This window comes from Crinia signifera, chromosome 8 (assembly GCF_055691185.1).
Source record: "Crinia signifera chromosome 8, ASM5569118v1, whole genome shotgun sequence".
Taxonomy (NCBI): Eukaryota; Metazoa; Chordata; class Amphibia; order Anura; family Myobatrachidae; genus Crinia; species Crinia signifera.
This window is the reverse complement of record NC_139224.1, coordinates 163,557,565-163,573,680: the sequence shown is the minus strand read 5'-3', so window position 1 is coordinate 163,573,680 and position 16,116 is coordinate 163,557,565. Positions and strand designations below refer to the sequence as shown.

The following is a 16,116-nucleotide window of genomic DNA, read 5'->3' as shown; positions in this document are numbered from 1 at the left end:
TACTTATCTTTTCTCCGTGACGCTGATCCCTGCAGATCAAAGAATCAAAGAGGGCGCATACCCTTGCTACCCTAACCTATATACCCCTGACCTGGGGTGCAACCCCCTTTGCCCCCCATTGGTGGGGGCTTCCCGCCCTGGATTAACCCCTCCTTCTATGCCCTGTCTCTCTCACTCAACTTTATTTACACAGCCCAATTCACAGGCTCTTAACTGCACTTGGGCTTATTCAGCCCTCGTTTAAACATATGTTTGTGACCTCCACGGGGACTGTTGACTGCTGCAGAAACTCTTGGCTCGGCTCCCTATGACCCATGGATGATTGAGGAATGAAATGACTGACAGATGCCATTGCAGCAGCTGATCCCTCCCTCCCCTCCCCCCCCCCCCCCCCCGGGGCCCAGAAGAGAGCACAGCAGAGGGTTAAGGAGCCCTGGCTGCTCATATGCAGGATTTTATTGTGAGAGCCACTTATGCTGTATTATCTGGGCCAGCTGGATTTACTTGCCCTTAGAGCAAAAAAAAAAAACTCTGCCAGCCTGCCCTTGTATTTGCAGGATGCCAGGACCCCTCCCCGGGGGGGATCACTCCTGCTCTCTGGATGGTGTAGCTCCTTGGCAGGGGCCCTCCTATTAGGGAGAATGCGGTAGTGATGTATAAGCTGTGAGAGCTGCGGCCTGCAGGGGAGCCGGCTCTGCCTCTGTTGCTGATGATGCTGCTGCTGCTCGTGTGATTGAGCTGCTGCTGCTGGACTGAAACTGCTGAGGATTTTCTATCAGCTGCTACACTGGGCTATAACGGGACCTACTTCATTCAGGACAAGGGTGCAAACAGCCTGGGAACACAACATTGCAATAACAGGGGGCGAGAGGAGTGAAATGATGCAACAAGAGGATGAGAGAGTGACCCCTGGGGCAGCTTGGATGTAAGGTAGGAAAAATAAGGTATTGCATGCATATGATTGCAGTCATTGAGCAACCTGGGCTAGTGATGGGGGAGGTGGATGGGGATGTACTGGGTCCATTGCCTTGCATTCTGCAGTGTCTACAGCCCTTCCTCATGTGACTGATCCAGAATATGACAGCATAGGAGGTGTGTGGGGGGGTCCTTCCCTTCTAGAACCTGACCCATGGGGGGGCAGATTATAGTGCGGCGAAGCCTCAGCATTAAGGACCTCTGCAGCCCTGCCTGACTTAATGCAGTCCAGCAGCAGACCCAGACCTAGAACCCCCCCCCCCCCCCCCATTGAACATGATATGCAGTATTCTGACATCTATCTCATCCCAACTTTATTATTATACATTGAATTTTTTTATTTTTTAGCTTTTTTTTTTTTTTATACCCCCTCCGCACTGTCCACCTCACCCCCCTCATATCCCCCTGACCGGCGCAAGCCTGAATATTCTCCCTCCTAGGCATCCGTCTCAGTATGTGACCGGAATAAGCAATGGTGCTAATTTGGGTTCAGACAGTGTAGTAGTCTCTTGATGTTCTATGATCGCCTGATTATTTTCTGAATTAAATATTTGTCATGGCAAAATGGTAACGGTGACTTCAGTCTGTCATACGGTGGGGGAACCACCCCAGTGCACCTCTGCTATCACTTTTAAATGTTGAGAGTCCCAGGTTGTGCAATGGTTGGCTTGCGTCCCCTATCCCCCCCCCCCCCAACCAGCCTTTATTGGGATGATTAAATCGTGAAAGTGTTCCATGCGATCAGTTCTACAGGTTAATTGGTCAGAATTGGATCTAGATTGATGGGATCGGACCCTTGTCATCCTGTTGTGTACCCAGCATAACTGTCCGCTAGCGATGGGAAGCCACAGGAGCTGAGCCCGAGCGATGCAGAATTCTGCTTTGGAAAATCCTTTAGCCAGCGCGGCTGACAGCGTGTAATTAAGTAGACCGTCTCCTCTGGAAGAGGTTTGCATGGGGAGATGGATTCCAGCAGAACTATCGCTCTGTAGATCCTGCATTTAATTGCTGTCTCCCTGGCCGCAGTGATGTATGTGCGGCGGGGGTACGTAGTATTATAAAATACATGAATTGTGGCGGATTATGCGAGAGGGGAGAAGAAGGCTCTCTGCAGATCCCAGGCTCTGCGTGCACATGTCAGGGAAAATGGTTCCAATTTGCTATTCCCGGATCTGTCCCTCGTGCCGCACGGAATGATTGAAAAAAGGATAATCATCCCCTCTTCCGTTATTCCGTCGCCTCTTCTTAAAGTGTGTCCTAAGACGTTCACGCCTGTGTATTCTCTTTTTTACGCATGGGGGCCACATTCATATTGGGGGCCTCTCGCCAGCCTTTAAGCTTAATGAAAACAGTTATTCTACCCAGTCTGTGCCAGAGAAGCCGAAGTTGAAAACGGTTTTCAAAGCTCATAAGTTTCAGCTGTGATTTAAATGTCCTTTTATTACCAGATAGCGTTGTACACCACGTTATTAAAACAGTCATATTAGAAAGAAAAGAATGGGTCCTTAGAGTCAAAGGAAAGACCTGTACAGACTGCCGGCTTCCACTGCTGGCTAAATTGCCCAAGTCATTCCTCCAGGCGTGGGAGCAGTATCCAGTCCTCTCCTTCTGCTGCACAGTATCCCCCGATTGTTGTATGTGAGTGCTGTATTGCCATGCAGCGGGGGGGCTGGCTGGGGAAACGGGGACGCTGGCTGTTTTGAATTTATTTATTTTTCATATCAGCAACAGGTGCCATTTACTGAAATGCACCAAAACAAATACAGAGGCATGGTATGCATCTGGCATGGAGGGCACAGTTACTTGATCATGTTTTATATAAGCAGAATGTCTATGGTGGTGGGGGGGGGGGGGGGGCTGCTGTATGATGTGCCAGGGTGTCTCAGATGCAGGGAGAGCAGTCGAATTGCTTCCCAGAGGGAGCCACCTTCTCTGCTGTGCGGAATACTCCGTCCTTAGACTCTGCCACTTGTGGGGGGTGCTCTGTGGGGACCCTGAAAGGAGAATGCCATGTGGTTCTGTGCAGCACAGGGTGGTTATAAAGGGCATCATTCTTGTGGTATGAGACCAGCAGCCAACAATGAGATAAAGTCATGGGTACTTGTGTATTATGGGCGCCAGATTTTTTCATTGCATGCCACTACTTAAGGCATGCGATGCGATTTTTCATTGTAAAAACCCGATTTTTAATTCTATAGTCACCCATGGGTGATTTCATACCCCCACTATCCAACTACGCATGGAGTTGATTTTATATAGTGTGGCAAGCGCAGCGAGGGGACGCGGATTACTTTACATGTATTCTGGGTCCCCTCGTGGGGCTTGATGCGCTCGCCACGCTTCGGGCTCGGTGGCTCGCTGCGCTCACCACACTATATATAATCAGCTCCATGCGTAGTTGGATAGTGGGGGTATGAAATCACCCATGGGTGACTATACAATTAAAAATCGGGTCTTTACAATGAAAAATCGCATTGCATGTCTAATGCTGGGTACACACTGGGCGATATATCGTTAACGATATGGACGATATAGGAAATTGTTAACGATACTGCGTGCATATCGTCCAGTGTGTACGGACATAAATCGTTAAGGATGTGCGCGGCAATGGGTAGTTAATGACCCCCCCAGCTTAATCTGACAATGTCGTCAATGACTGCACGTATGGCGTGGGGGCGGCCCGCCCCGGGCGGGTGATGTCATTGAGCGATATCAGTCAGTGTGTATGCGCTTTATCGTTCTTCAGTGGCACCGCCTATGGCCCCGGGAAATGCCCAGTGTGTACCCAGCTTAAGGGTAAAGGTATAACATTAAGAGAGCTGGGATATTCTATTACTTGCTTGTGTGCATACAGTATTCCAGTAACCAGTGGGACTGGTTGGGATATCTCAGGGATGTGACAGTGTCGTGTTGGATCATTGTGGAGAAAGATAGCATGACCCATCTGGTCCAAGAGATGCATCTCATCTTGGTACATATGGGAATGTAGACAGAACTCAGAGTTTTGGACGGATTTTCTGCGCTGCATCATCCCCTAATCACAAGTCCGTTAAAAACTAAAAACATCATAGGAAATACTGGGCAGGGAACAATTTCAAAGAAAGATACATGTAACATATAAACTCTGTCTGTATTTAGATTTTATTTTGGTAAATACTAAATATTTGGCCCTCAGAACCTCAGAGTCGTCTCCCATCATTGATTAATGTGGATATTGGCCCTTATTCCGGTTCACTCGCAAAAGCAAATTCCTTCTCAAATGGACAAAACCACATGCACTGCAGGTGGGGCAGATGTAACATGTGCAGAGAGAATTAGATTTGGGTGGGGTATTACTTCAATGTGAGATCTATATTGCAGTTTAAAAATAAAGCAGCCAGTATTTACCCTGCACAGAAACGAAATAACTCACCCAAATGTAACTTTCTCTGCACATGTTACATCTGCCCCACCTGCAGTGCATATGGTTTTGTCCATTTGAGAAGGACTTTGCCTTTGCGAGTGAACCAGAATAAGGGCCATTGTCCTGAGAGCCAGGAACTGATTTGGGCTTTAGTGGTTTAAGTTACTTTTGTGGTTTTCAGACGTGGAGATGTTGTGCTCGCATCCAGTCAGAATCTAGCTTTGGCGTTCTAGAATGTGCTAGATAAATTAGTACAATCTGATTGGTTGCTATGGGCAACAGATCCACTTTTGAAAAACCTGCACTTTAGTGAATATAACCCTTAAGTATGGTCAGTGACTTTCAGAAGAATGGTTGACACAGTGGTTAGCATTGCTGCCTGAAAGCACTGTTTGGAGTTTGATTCCCACCAAGGGTATATCTGTGTGGAGTTTGTATGTGTCCCGTGTGTGTTTGCTTGGGTTTCAGTTTCTTCCCACAATCCCCAAACCATACTGTTAGGTTAATTGGATCCTGACAAACAAGGGGCCTTATTCTAGTTCACTTTTAGAGGCAAATTCCTTCTTATCTGGACAAAACCATATGCACTGCAGGTGGGGCAGATGTAACATGTGCAGAGAGAATTAGATTTGGGTGGGGTTTTTCTTCAAAGTGAGATCTATATTGCAGTGTAAAAATAAAGCAGCCAGTATTTACCCTGCACAGAAACAAAATAACTCACCCAAATCTAATTCTCTCTGCACATGTTACATCTGCCCCCTGCAGTGCACATGGTTTTGTCCATCTAAGAAGGATTTTGTCAGAAAGAGTGAACTAGAATAAGTCCCATAGTGCGTTCATGTATACACGTGGTAGGGAATTTAGAGTGTAAGCTCCATGGGGCAGAGACTGATGTGAATGAAATATTCCCTGCAAACACTGCGGAATATGTGTGTGCTATATAAATAACTACGTAAATAAATGGCTCCAACCTTTCTGTTGCCCGGGGTTACAACTGAAATAGTTCCTGTCTCATCCAGGGTCGTTTAAATAAATGGGCAAGAGAATCGTTTGCTTCAGGACCCATCATTATCTGTCAGTGCTGCGGAGGCCAGATGGGAACGGCCTTTGAGATACTATTAGTCTTCCTTCATGGCCTCGTGGAAAGGGCAAAGGTCACTGGGTCTCTTTCAAAGTCATATGAGGACCATGATCCTTGGAATTTTGTGTCAAGTATAAAAGCTAAAAGTTATATTTCCAGCCTTAACCCAGTGACACTAATCCCCGATTATATATGATTTATATATTAAAAGACAGAGAGATGTGTGTGTATTTATACTAGTAAGCCGCTCAAAGCTAATGCTTCGAAAGTTAGTCTGCTACCTTGTGATTGCCTCTGTATTTGTGCATGTGTGAGAGAGAAAGAGATGTAGTTTCATTCTGTGCCAACAGATGTCAGTGTTTCGGAGACACCAAATCAGACACTAGACATATATACACGGTATAGGTGATTGTATTTTCCCATGATTGCTGCCCGGCTGGTCATGTGTCCTGGGCCTCCGTGCTGGGAGGGACCACATACAAATAAGACCACACCCACAATCCATGAGGCCACACCCACAAACTGGCCTGTTGGCGTCCGATGTGTTTCTTGTAGATTCTTTGAGACACAAGTATCCGATTGTGGGGTCCTCTGCCCCAGATTACAGACGCATTGGCCCATGTATGTGACCTTAGAAGGGATATTTAAAAATAATTTTAAAAAAGTTGGGTTCGCTGTTCACAGATTTAGAATCAGTTTGGAGGAACCATACACAAGTGGTTTGGCTACATTGCTATATTGTATATATGTATTTGTTACAGTACACCGGCGCTGCGACCACCGTTCTGGAATGTGAATTGCGCAGAAGCTGTACCATGTGACATGTGCTCACTCCTGTTGTATTATACAGTAAGATAAGGCCTCGGGAACAGAGAGAGGATGCAATATAAGCACTAGGAATCCCCACACATCACTAGGCAACAAAGCGATGGAATGTGATCTTCACTCGACAGGAGGAAGATAACAAACGTTCCCAGTAGCCAATTATTCCGTATTCAATGAATATTAATTGATCATGGCTCAGGAGTGGAGTGTGTCGGAGTGGTGTGTGCTCCTACTGGAACACTTACTGTATAGATGACAGCTTGTACATCAGCCAATGATCGGAGCTACCTACCGTACATCAGCCAATGATCGGAGCTATCTACCGTACATCAGCCAATGATCTGAGCTTCCTCATCCCAAAGATTGGAGAATCTCTATGGATTGATACGGTGCTGCTGTATTGTACAGTTCTTGCTGATCGCTCCATTTGTCATGGTGAAAGGCCATGTGGTCTACTGAAAAGGGGCAAAGCTCTGCCCAAAATGGGCATGGTCTGGGCAGATCGGTACTTGGATTGGATGGATATATGGCGTGTGCTGATTTTTAAAGTTGGGATTGTTTGTGCATAATAATGTAGCTTTGGACGCATATTACATAAATACTGATTTTGGTACAATAAGTACAGTATGCGCCAAACATCTGCCACTGTATGCACATATATGTACTGTATATAGGTGACTTGTGTTCCCCACCTGTCCACGACTATTCCAGATGTCCGCTCTGGTCAGTGGATTATGTCCTGTGATCTCTTTTCAATAGTTAACTACAGTAGATAATAGTACATTTGTACTAAAACTCATAGGGGGGGTAGTTGTACTAAGCCCAAAAAAGTGATAAAGTGGAGAGAGATAAAGGGGCAGATGTATGTAGCAGTGATAAGAAAGGAGAAGTGAGCCAGAGGAGAAGTGCCCCATGGCAACCAATCAGCAATGAAGTAACATCTATAATATGCATAATATAACATTATACAGAGCAGCTGATTGGTTGCCACGGGCCACTTCTCCTCTGGCTCACTTCTTCCTTATCACTGCTCCATACATCTACCCCAGTGTACCAGCCAAACAGCTCCTAACTGTCATGTTACAGGCTGTGTTTGAAAAATAACAGGAGCTGATTGGCTGGTACTTTATCTCTCCCTCCACTTTATCACTTTTCCGGGCCTATCACATTTGGCCCAGTTTGTGATACAGAAGATCTACACTGTCTAGATCATGGGTCTTCAAACTGTGGCCCTCCAGATGTTGTGAAACTACAAATCCCAGCATGCCTTGCCACACTTTTAACACTCCCTTATAGCAAAACTGTGGCAAGGCATGCTGGGATGTGTAGCTTCACAACATCTGGAGGGCCGCAGTTTGAAGACCCATGGTCTAGATCACGCATGTCCAAACTATGGCCCTCCAGCGGTTGTGAAACTACACATCCCAGCATTCCTTGCCATAGTTTTAGCATTCTCTAATAGCAAACCTGTGGCAAGGCATGATGGGTCTTGTAGTTTCACAACAGCTGGCGGGCCATAGTTTGGACAGGCCTGGTCTAGATAGATAGTCTTTAGGATGGACACATTTGGTCAGCATGCATTAGGTTGACAGGGTAAAAAAGGTCCTTCGGTAAAAGTTAGGCTCAACAGGCGCAAAAGGACAACGTGAGACTGGTAAACACAAAAAAACGTTTGACATGAGTTAATTTGTGAATCATTTGGAACATTTAACCATATCTATTCACATCAGCGGAAACGTGTACCCTCGCGGGCTTGGTCCACTTGGCACACTTAAGGCAATACGGCTCAAGCCGCTACCACGCTGCTCGCATTGAGTTCCTTTACCCAAGCGTAGTCCTACATTCATAGTAAATTAAGCCAAAGATGGAAAAACCCTATAAAACTTGTCAGCCATTTGTGTGTAGACCACTGTCATATTGAACCTTGACCAGGTCGTCTCTTTGTACCTGTCGGCCTTAGGCAATGTCTGCCGTTTAGTTCTTGAGCTTTTGGACATGTAGATCTTGTTTACCTAATGCATGTCGACAATATAGAGTCGACCTATTGACTCTCGACCTAGATACTTCTGACCTAGACATTGGAACCCAGCTGAAACTGATCTGTTCCCTATTTTAATAATAATAATAATAATAATAATAATAATAATAATAATAATAATATCCGCTTAGAAGTGACAACCCCAATTCTGTGATTTTAGTCTCCGGTATTACAGGATTTGGTTGTACAAACTGAAACCGAAGTTAAAGCAGAAATCCCATAAAAATATTAGCGTTGTGTTTATTAACGCGACTCACAGGCTACAAGAAGAGTCTTGGCCATTATCATATTTCCTGGTTGTTTTCTCTGTGCTGGTGTTAATGATTTATAAGTCTGTGTAGTGTTAGGTAACCAAGCCAACCACAGTCACATTGCACATGGTGTATTGAGCAGAGGGGCTTTGGAACATCTCTCTGAGCTCTGTCTACTGTAAATCTTCCCCCCACACCACAATGCTGAGTTACTATGAGGGTATATTCACTAACCATTGGAGAGAGATAAAGTAGCAGCCAAACAGCTCCCAACTGTCATGTCTCAGGCAATTTTTTTAAATGACAGGTTGGTACTTTATCTTCATACAGTTTGGGATTTATTTACTAAGATGGGAGTTCTATTGAAGATATGGGATGTTGCTATGGACCAATCAGAATCTACTTATTTATTTAGCACCTTCTAGAACAGGCTTGTCAAACTCAAATTCATTGGGGGCCGCATCAGCAGTTTGGTCACCCTCAAAGGGCCGGTTGTATCTGTAGGACTATGTGTCCACTCTTTATTATCATAAATTATTGTCACTGCATTCAATTATTACTGTTTTTTGTAATAATGTAAGTAATAACTAGCTCTGAAAGCAGAAACATAGTCAGAATAATGAGGTATTTGATTGTAGTTTATGGTCCCTATACCACTGTAAAGTGACATGGAAGTGGTCAGTATATCCAAAGTTTACCGCTCCTCCTGCCATGGTATGTAACCATTGCAGTGCTGTGAAGGGCAGGTGCAGACCAACGCAGAGCCCACTCACATTTCAGTAGCAGATGATGCAAGTCAGAAAAGGAGGGTCAAACATCGCTGATATTGTCCACAAGACACTTTGGACTGCTCAGACCAAATACCATGTTCTTCTGTCTGAGCAGTCTCCAATAAAGTTTTCATGCGGATGATATCAGCAGTGTGCAACCTTCCTACTGGAATTATATTCTCAAATTAATTATAATCAGACTTTTAAGCAGAATAATAAGCAGACCCCCCATACATCATATCTACTTACAGTACAGGAGAGAAGGGTTCAGGCAGCAGTAGGATCTGTCACATCACAGGATGGCATGCGCTCAATATAAAAACAAGTGGAGGTTTCCTGTGTAAAACGGCCGGTGCCGCTAGAGGGCAGACGTTCTCTGGCCTGTAGGCTGCCGCGCATGCGCTGAAGAGGCGGCTTTCTTGTGTCAAAAAAAGAAGCGAGAATAAAAGGTGAAGGCTGGCGGCGGCTGCGCGGGCCACATGACGAGGTCTGGCGTGCCGGATTTGGCCCGCGGGCCTTGTGTTTGACACCCGTGTTCTAGAACATACTAGATTCTGATTTGGTTGCCCATAGAACAACCCATCTTTAATAGAACTCCCATCTTATCTGTCTCAATGGCTTAGTAAAAAGACTCCTATGTACATTGGTGCCACTACAGTCTACAATCTACTCGGCCGCCAGAGTAATATCCTCCACTGTTTCTTCTCTTGTGCCATTCTTGTTCTGTACACCTCTCAATTTTGTTATACAGATCCACTTGCAGTTCCATAATTCCAAACATTGCAGTCCTTTGAATTGGGATGTCAGAAGAGGGCCTAGTCAACTGGAGGAGTGGTCAGCCCCCTGTCACCCCCCAGGGTATGGATTTTCAGCTGGCCGCCGATCGGCAATATTTTCGCAAGCCATTTGCAGACTTGCACAGGGCAGGTTTTCACTCTCTGGGTGGCGGCTCTGCAAAATCACCCAGCAGCAATCAGGTCTGAATTAGGACCATAAGTTGCTTTCCCATCTGTGGGAAATCCACAGGTGGGATAATTGTATCCTATCTAAATCAGAGCAGGTATGGTTTCTGTGGTCATTTTGTGGCTGCCCATATTGACAAAACAAATTCTAGAAATGATTTTCTGATGTACTAGAAAAGTGTAACATGTAATGGACATCACGGTGTGTGGCATAACTTGTAATGGGCATCACGGTGTGTGGTGTAACTTGTAATGGGCATCACGGTATGTGGCATAACGTGTAATGGGCATTACGGTGTGTGGCATAACGTGTAATGGGTAATACGGTGTGTGGCATATGTGTAGTGGGCATTAAAGTGTGTGGCGTAATGTGTAACGGGTATCACGGTGTGTGGCATAACTTGTAGTGGCATAACGTGTATTGGGGGGTGTGGCATAATGTGTAATGGGCATCACGGTGTGTGGCAAAACATGTAATGGGCATTACAGTGTGTGACGTAGTGGGCATCACAGTGTGTGGCATAACTTGTAGAGGCATAAGGTGTAATGGGCATTATGGTTTGTGGCATAACATGTAATGGGGGTGTGTGGCATAAAGTGTAATGGGCATCACGGTGTGTGCCATAAAGTGTAAGTGGCATTATGGTGTGCAAAATCAAGAGTAGAATTGAAGCAAAAGTTTAAAAAAGGCGTGTCAAGGGGCGGGTCAATGGGTGGGCTGTGGGTGGGTCAAGGGGCTGGCCACTTTCTCAACACAAAGGTAGTAACCCTAATGGTAGTTCCAATTTTTATATGTTAGCTACAACCATGTACAATTCCTGGATCTGTACAGCCACAAAGACAGTCTGCCCAGCCATGCACCATTATACCGTACCCATAGCTTTTAGGGGTAAATTTCCTAAGTTGTGAGTTCTATTAAAGGGATGTTGCCAATAGCAACCAATCATGTTCTACTTATTTATTTAGCACCTTCTAGAAGATAATTGCTAGAACTCAATTGGTTGCCTATAGCAACATCCCATCTTGGCACAGTCCCAAAAGCACATGGATCGCCAAATTACTCGCCAACCCACGTGTTTTAGTCAAAAATGCGCCCGTTTTAAACGTTTTTTTTTTCCCCACCATTTTCACCGATGTAGGTTTGAATTATTAAGTGTAACCACATTGCCGGGAAAACTCTCAGAAAACGGCCGCATTGAATTGGTATGTCCACATTTTTCGGCTAGTTGAAAAATCCAGACATGATTGAATACCCCCCTTAGAGTTAAGGCCCCATATAATATGGAAAATCTGGACAGTTCCATTAAAACAGGACTCTTAAGGTGCCCGTCCACTAGTGCGATTTGGGCCCTTTTCATCTGATTCCGACGCATTGGGACAAGAAATCGGATGAAAAGTGTCAAATCACATCGCTTTACCTCTGATTCCAATCAGATGTGCATTGGATCGGAGCCGGAGATAGTCATGGCTGTCACAAGGATCTATTGGATCTTGCAACCATGACTGGGATCGCATACGATACATCATAAGCAAAATGACCTCATATCATGTATCATAATCGGTCCACCTGCCCGGGAGCAGCCGGCTGAGTTGGTGGGGCCTGGCATGCGATGCCTTGCACTAGTGGAGAGTCACCTTTCAAGGCTGTGTTGACAGCATTGTAGGGCCTGGGCAAAGTCATTAAACGGGGCCCCTACCAGGGCCGAAATTAGGATTTGTTTTGTCACTCGGGGCAAGGCAGCAGTTTCGTGCCCCTCCTGCAGTCCCGCGTCATTTCTCCACTTGCTTCCATACAGTGAATTGGTTTCAGCACTCTGATTGGTGGACAGCTCCAGCCATCCAGCATGCTGACAGCCATTCGGTGTCTGGCTGCAGGCAATGAAGCAGGAGAATGCTGACTGGTTGCTCTGAAATTCTCTACTGCCTCCCAAGATGCTCAGGAGACAGATACTCCCAGCCGAATCTGCCCCTGCTGAAAGGCCCCTAGAATTGGGGGCCCTTGGGCAGCTGCCCATTAAGCCTATACATTAAGATGGCCCTGGTACCTTTAGTACTAAATATTAATTACAATAATACAATTGCCCCCATATTTTGGATGCCCAATCAGTTGAAAGATCGTTTTGTGTTCCAATATGTATCTTTGTCTCCTTCCATTCATTAATATATTAAGCAGTTAAGCGTTCGGTTTCAAGAAGACATCCTGTTTTGTCTGGGAGGGAATTTTGACGTGCATCAGTGACGCGTAAACGTATAATCATTCAGTCCGTGCTCAGCGCTGATTCCGGCAGCACCCAAGCTCAGCGCCTGCATACTGATGAAGCGCACATGAGTCGTCTTCTCATTTACTTAGAACATTATATTTCTACTGCAGTGATTTTCAACCTTTTTTACCTCGCGGCACACCAAACAAGATTCTAAAATTGCCAAGGCACACCTTCAGACCCCCACAAAGAAAAACACATTGGCCCCCACAGGAAAAAAAAAACATTGACCCCATATGAAAAAAACAAACAAAAAAAAAACCTAGCAAGCTCGTTTAAAGTAAATGCTTTGAAAGCTAGTTTTCTACCTTGTGATTGCCCAAGCGTTTGTGCATGTGTGAGAGGGAAAGAGCTGTACAGATGGAGTAGCTCCCGTCAGATAGAAATAGCCATCCGCCAGCCTGTGCCAACCTGCCAGAAGGGGGCGCGCAAATCATTCGTACAGTGCCCTCCATTGCCTTCTCGCCACTCGCACGTAGCTGCCCGCCAGGGCCGTTTCTAGACAATTTAGCTCCCAGGACGAAGAAATAAAAATGCCCCCCCCCCCCCCCCCCCCCCGCGGTGGCAGTGGACGTATGCAACAATGCTCCCCAGGAGGAGGGGGGCTGGCTCACCTGCTGCTGATGCTGCTTCAGTCAGTGGCAGTGCTGGCCAGGTGGAGGAGGGGGAGCAGGAACTCGGAGCCTGGGGAGGTGCTGTGCATGCATGCGCAGCAGCCCTCCCATGGCCATTTTGGAAGTGGGCAAAGTGCTGCGGCCACTGCCCGTGGCCCAGCCAGCCCACGACTGGCCCCTTTTTAATGACTTTTGAAATGGCCCGGTTTCCCGGTGGGCCAATCCGCCTCTGACCTAGTACAATCCTAGAAATTTCCAGGTTTTTTTAAAGCGGCAATCATTTACACTGCAAAACCAGTTTGATTTTGAAGTGTAAATTAATGGCGCTTTTAAAAAAAATTGGAGATTTCTTTCCAATTCTCACTTTTTGAATCTCTCATCCGATTAAATTTCACCCGCAGTTTCACTCGCTGCCAACAGATGGCAGTGTTTCGGAGACACACAATCAGATATTAAACATATATATAGATCAGCGGTTCCCAACCTGTGGTATGCGTACCCCTGGGGGTACGCGTCCACACGCTTGGGGGTACGCCGCGGCCCGGCCTGTAATGGCGGCCGCGGCAATCAGACAGGTCGCTGGAGGGGAGGAGAGTGCATTGCGCATCTCTCCTACCCCTCAGTGTGCTTCCCTGTGACTGGCCGCCCGTCCGCCAATCAATCAGAGCTTGCGGGCCGGCAGCCAATCAGGAGCCGGCCCGCAAACTTTGATTTACGGGCAGCCCAGTCACACTGAAGGGAAGGAGAGATACGCAGTGTGCTGTACTCTCCTTCCCTGAGAGAAGCACTGCAGCGCGGCAGCTACATGGCAGGGGGACACTGGACTGTCCTCTCCCCAGCAGCAATGGTGAGTGTGCTGCTGCTGGGAAATACTATGGGGGCATTGCTGGCACTGTGGGGGCATATTTGATGCTGGCACTGTGGGGCATTGCTGGCACTGTGGGGCATTGCTGGCACTGTGGGGCATACTTGTTGCTGGCACTGTGGGGCATTGCTGGCACTGTGGGGCATACTTGTTGCTGGCACTGTGGGGCATTGCTGGCACTGTTGGGCATTGTTGGCACTGTGGGGCATACTTGTTACTGGCACTGTGGGGCATTGCTGGCACTGTGGGGCATACTTGTTACTGGCACTGTGGGGCATTGCTGGCACTGTGGGGCATACTTGTTGCTGGCACTGTGGGGCATTGCTGGCACTGTGGGGCATACTTGTTGCTGGCACTGTGGGGCATTGCTGGCACTGTGGGGCATACTTGTTGCTGGCACTGTGGGGCATTGCTGGCACTGTGGGGCATTGTTGACACTGTGGGGCATACTTGTTACTGGCACTGTGGGGCATTGCTGGCACTGTGGGGCATACTTGTTACTGGCACTGTGGGGCATTGCTGGCACTGCGGGGCATACTTGTTGCTGGCACTGTGGGGCATACTTGTTGCTGGCACTGTGGGGCATTGCTGGCACTGTGGGGCATACTTGTTACTGGCACTGTGGGGCATTGCTGGCACTGTGGGGAATTGCTGGCACTGTGGGGCATACTTGTTGCTGGCACTGTGGGGCATTGCTGGCACTGTGGGGCATACTTGTTGCTGGCACTGTGGGGCATTGCTGGCACTGTGGGGCATTGTTGGCACTGTGGGGCATACTTGTTACTGGCACTGTGGGGCATTGCTGGCACTGTGGGGCATACTTGTCTAATCAAGGGGTACGGGAGACAAAAAAGGTTGGGAACCACTGATATAAATGATACATTATTTACAAGTTAACGACTGCCACTCTCGTAAGTGTCAGCACCCAATTCAAATCCTGTCTGGTTGAATTGGGTGTTGATTCCCGCCCCCCACACCTAAAGTACTCAGCCTGCTTGTACTATACTGGGGGTCGGTGCCTGGCCATCCACCCCTTGTAGGAGCTACCAGGAGACGTGTTAGTACACCTGTGTGTTTCTTACATGTGTTTAGCATGTCTCTTTTATGTTTTGCACTAATTTGTCTCCTCCTTCAGTAGGCGGGGCCATGTGCTGGTGCACTTCTTGCAAAAATGCATCAAATTCTACTGATATTTGTGGGATAATGATGGTAATGAGTGATTAATTAGTGCATGTGTGGTATTGCACTGTGATTATGATAGAGGATATATCCACTGTATTTTTCACAATCAGGGTGCTCATCTTGATTTTTGTGGGGCTGGAAGTATCAGCTGGAGACATATTTTTGTTTTGACTAAATGATGAGTGTTTCGGAGGAGTATGGCCGCACCTACTATGACCTGTGCGTGCCCAGCATGCTGCTTCGCTTCCTGGACACTGAGCGCTGGCAGCAGCCAGAGGGGGAGAGTCCGGGCCGTGTCTGTTGCCAGGTGTGCTGACGTCACCTGGCCGCATCTGTGTCTTCTCACACACACACTGGCCCTGCCACAGTGATTTTTCTTAGACTTGATTCACTAAAATCATTATTGCTCTGCTTCCATATGGAATAGTCCAATGGGGAATATACCGAAACCTTCCTTGAGAACTGCACTACTTAACAGTAAAATCAGCACAAAAATTAGTCCAGCAGTTTTTGAGATTAGCACGTTCAGACAGACAGACGTGCCTTTATACCAGGCATGCCCAAATTATGGCCCTCCAGCTGTTGAGAAACTACAAGTCCCATCATGCCTTGCCACAGTTTTGCTATTAGAGAATGCTAAAACTTTGGCAAGGCATGCTGGGATGTGTAGTTTCACAGCTGAGGGGCCACAGTTTGGACATGCCTGCTTTTATACTGTGTAAGGACATGTCATGGGATCAAACTCTCCTTGCTGGTCCCTTTTGCATGATATTTTGTCATCCCTGATTAGATTAGGAGTGGGGGGGGGGGGGGGGGGGGAGCTGTATCAAACTTTGGAGAGTTATCTTAAAGTATACCCAAGAAGCGTTGAGTATTTAATTTGTCTTTT

General features: G+C 46.8%; 1 protein-coding gene across 13 annotated transcripts in view; it reads left to right on the top strand.

The window, feature by feature from the left end:
* Nucleotides 1-531: 531 nt before the first annotated feature.
* The window catches only part of DAB1 (DAB adaptor protein 1), a 587,491-nt gene continuing 571,906 nt past the window's right edge, over nt 532-16,116 (top strand). For 3 of the 13 annotated variants that reach the window (XM_083157607.1, XM_083157598.1, XM_083157601.1), the window contains exon 1: nt 536-930. The gene's annotated coding sequence lies outside the window, so the exon portion shown is untranslated. Of the gene's footprint in view, nt 945-16,116 lie in introns of all 13 variants that reach the window. The other 10 variants (XM_083157610.1, XM_083157608.1, XM_083157612.1 and 7 more) reach the window with 8 other exon arrangements.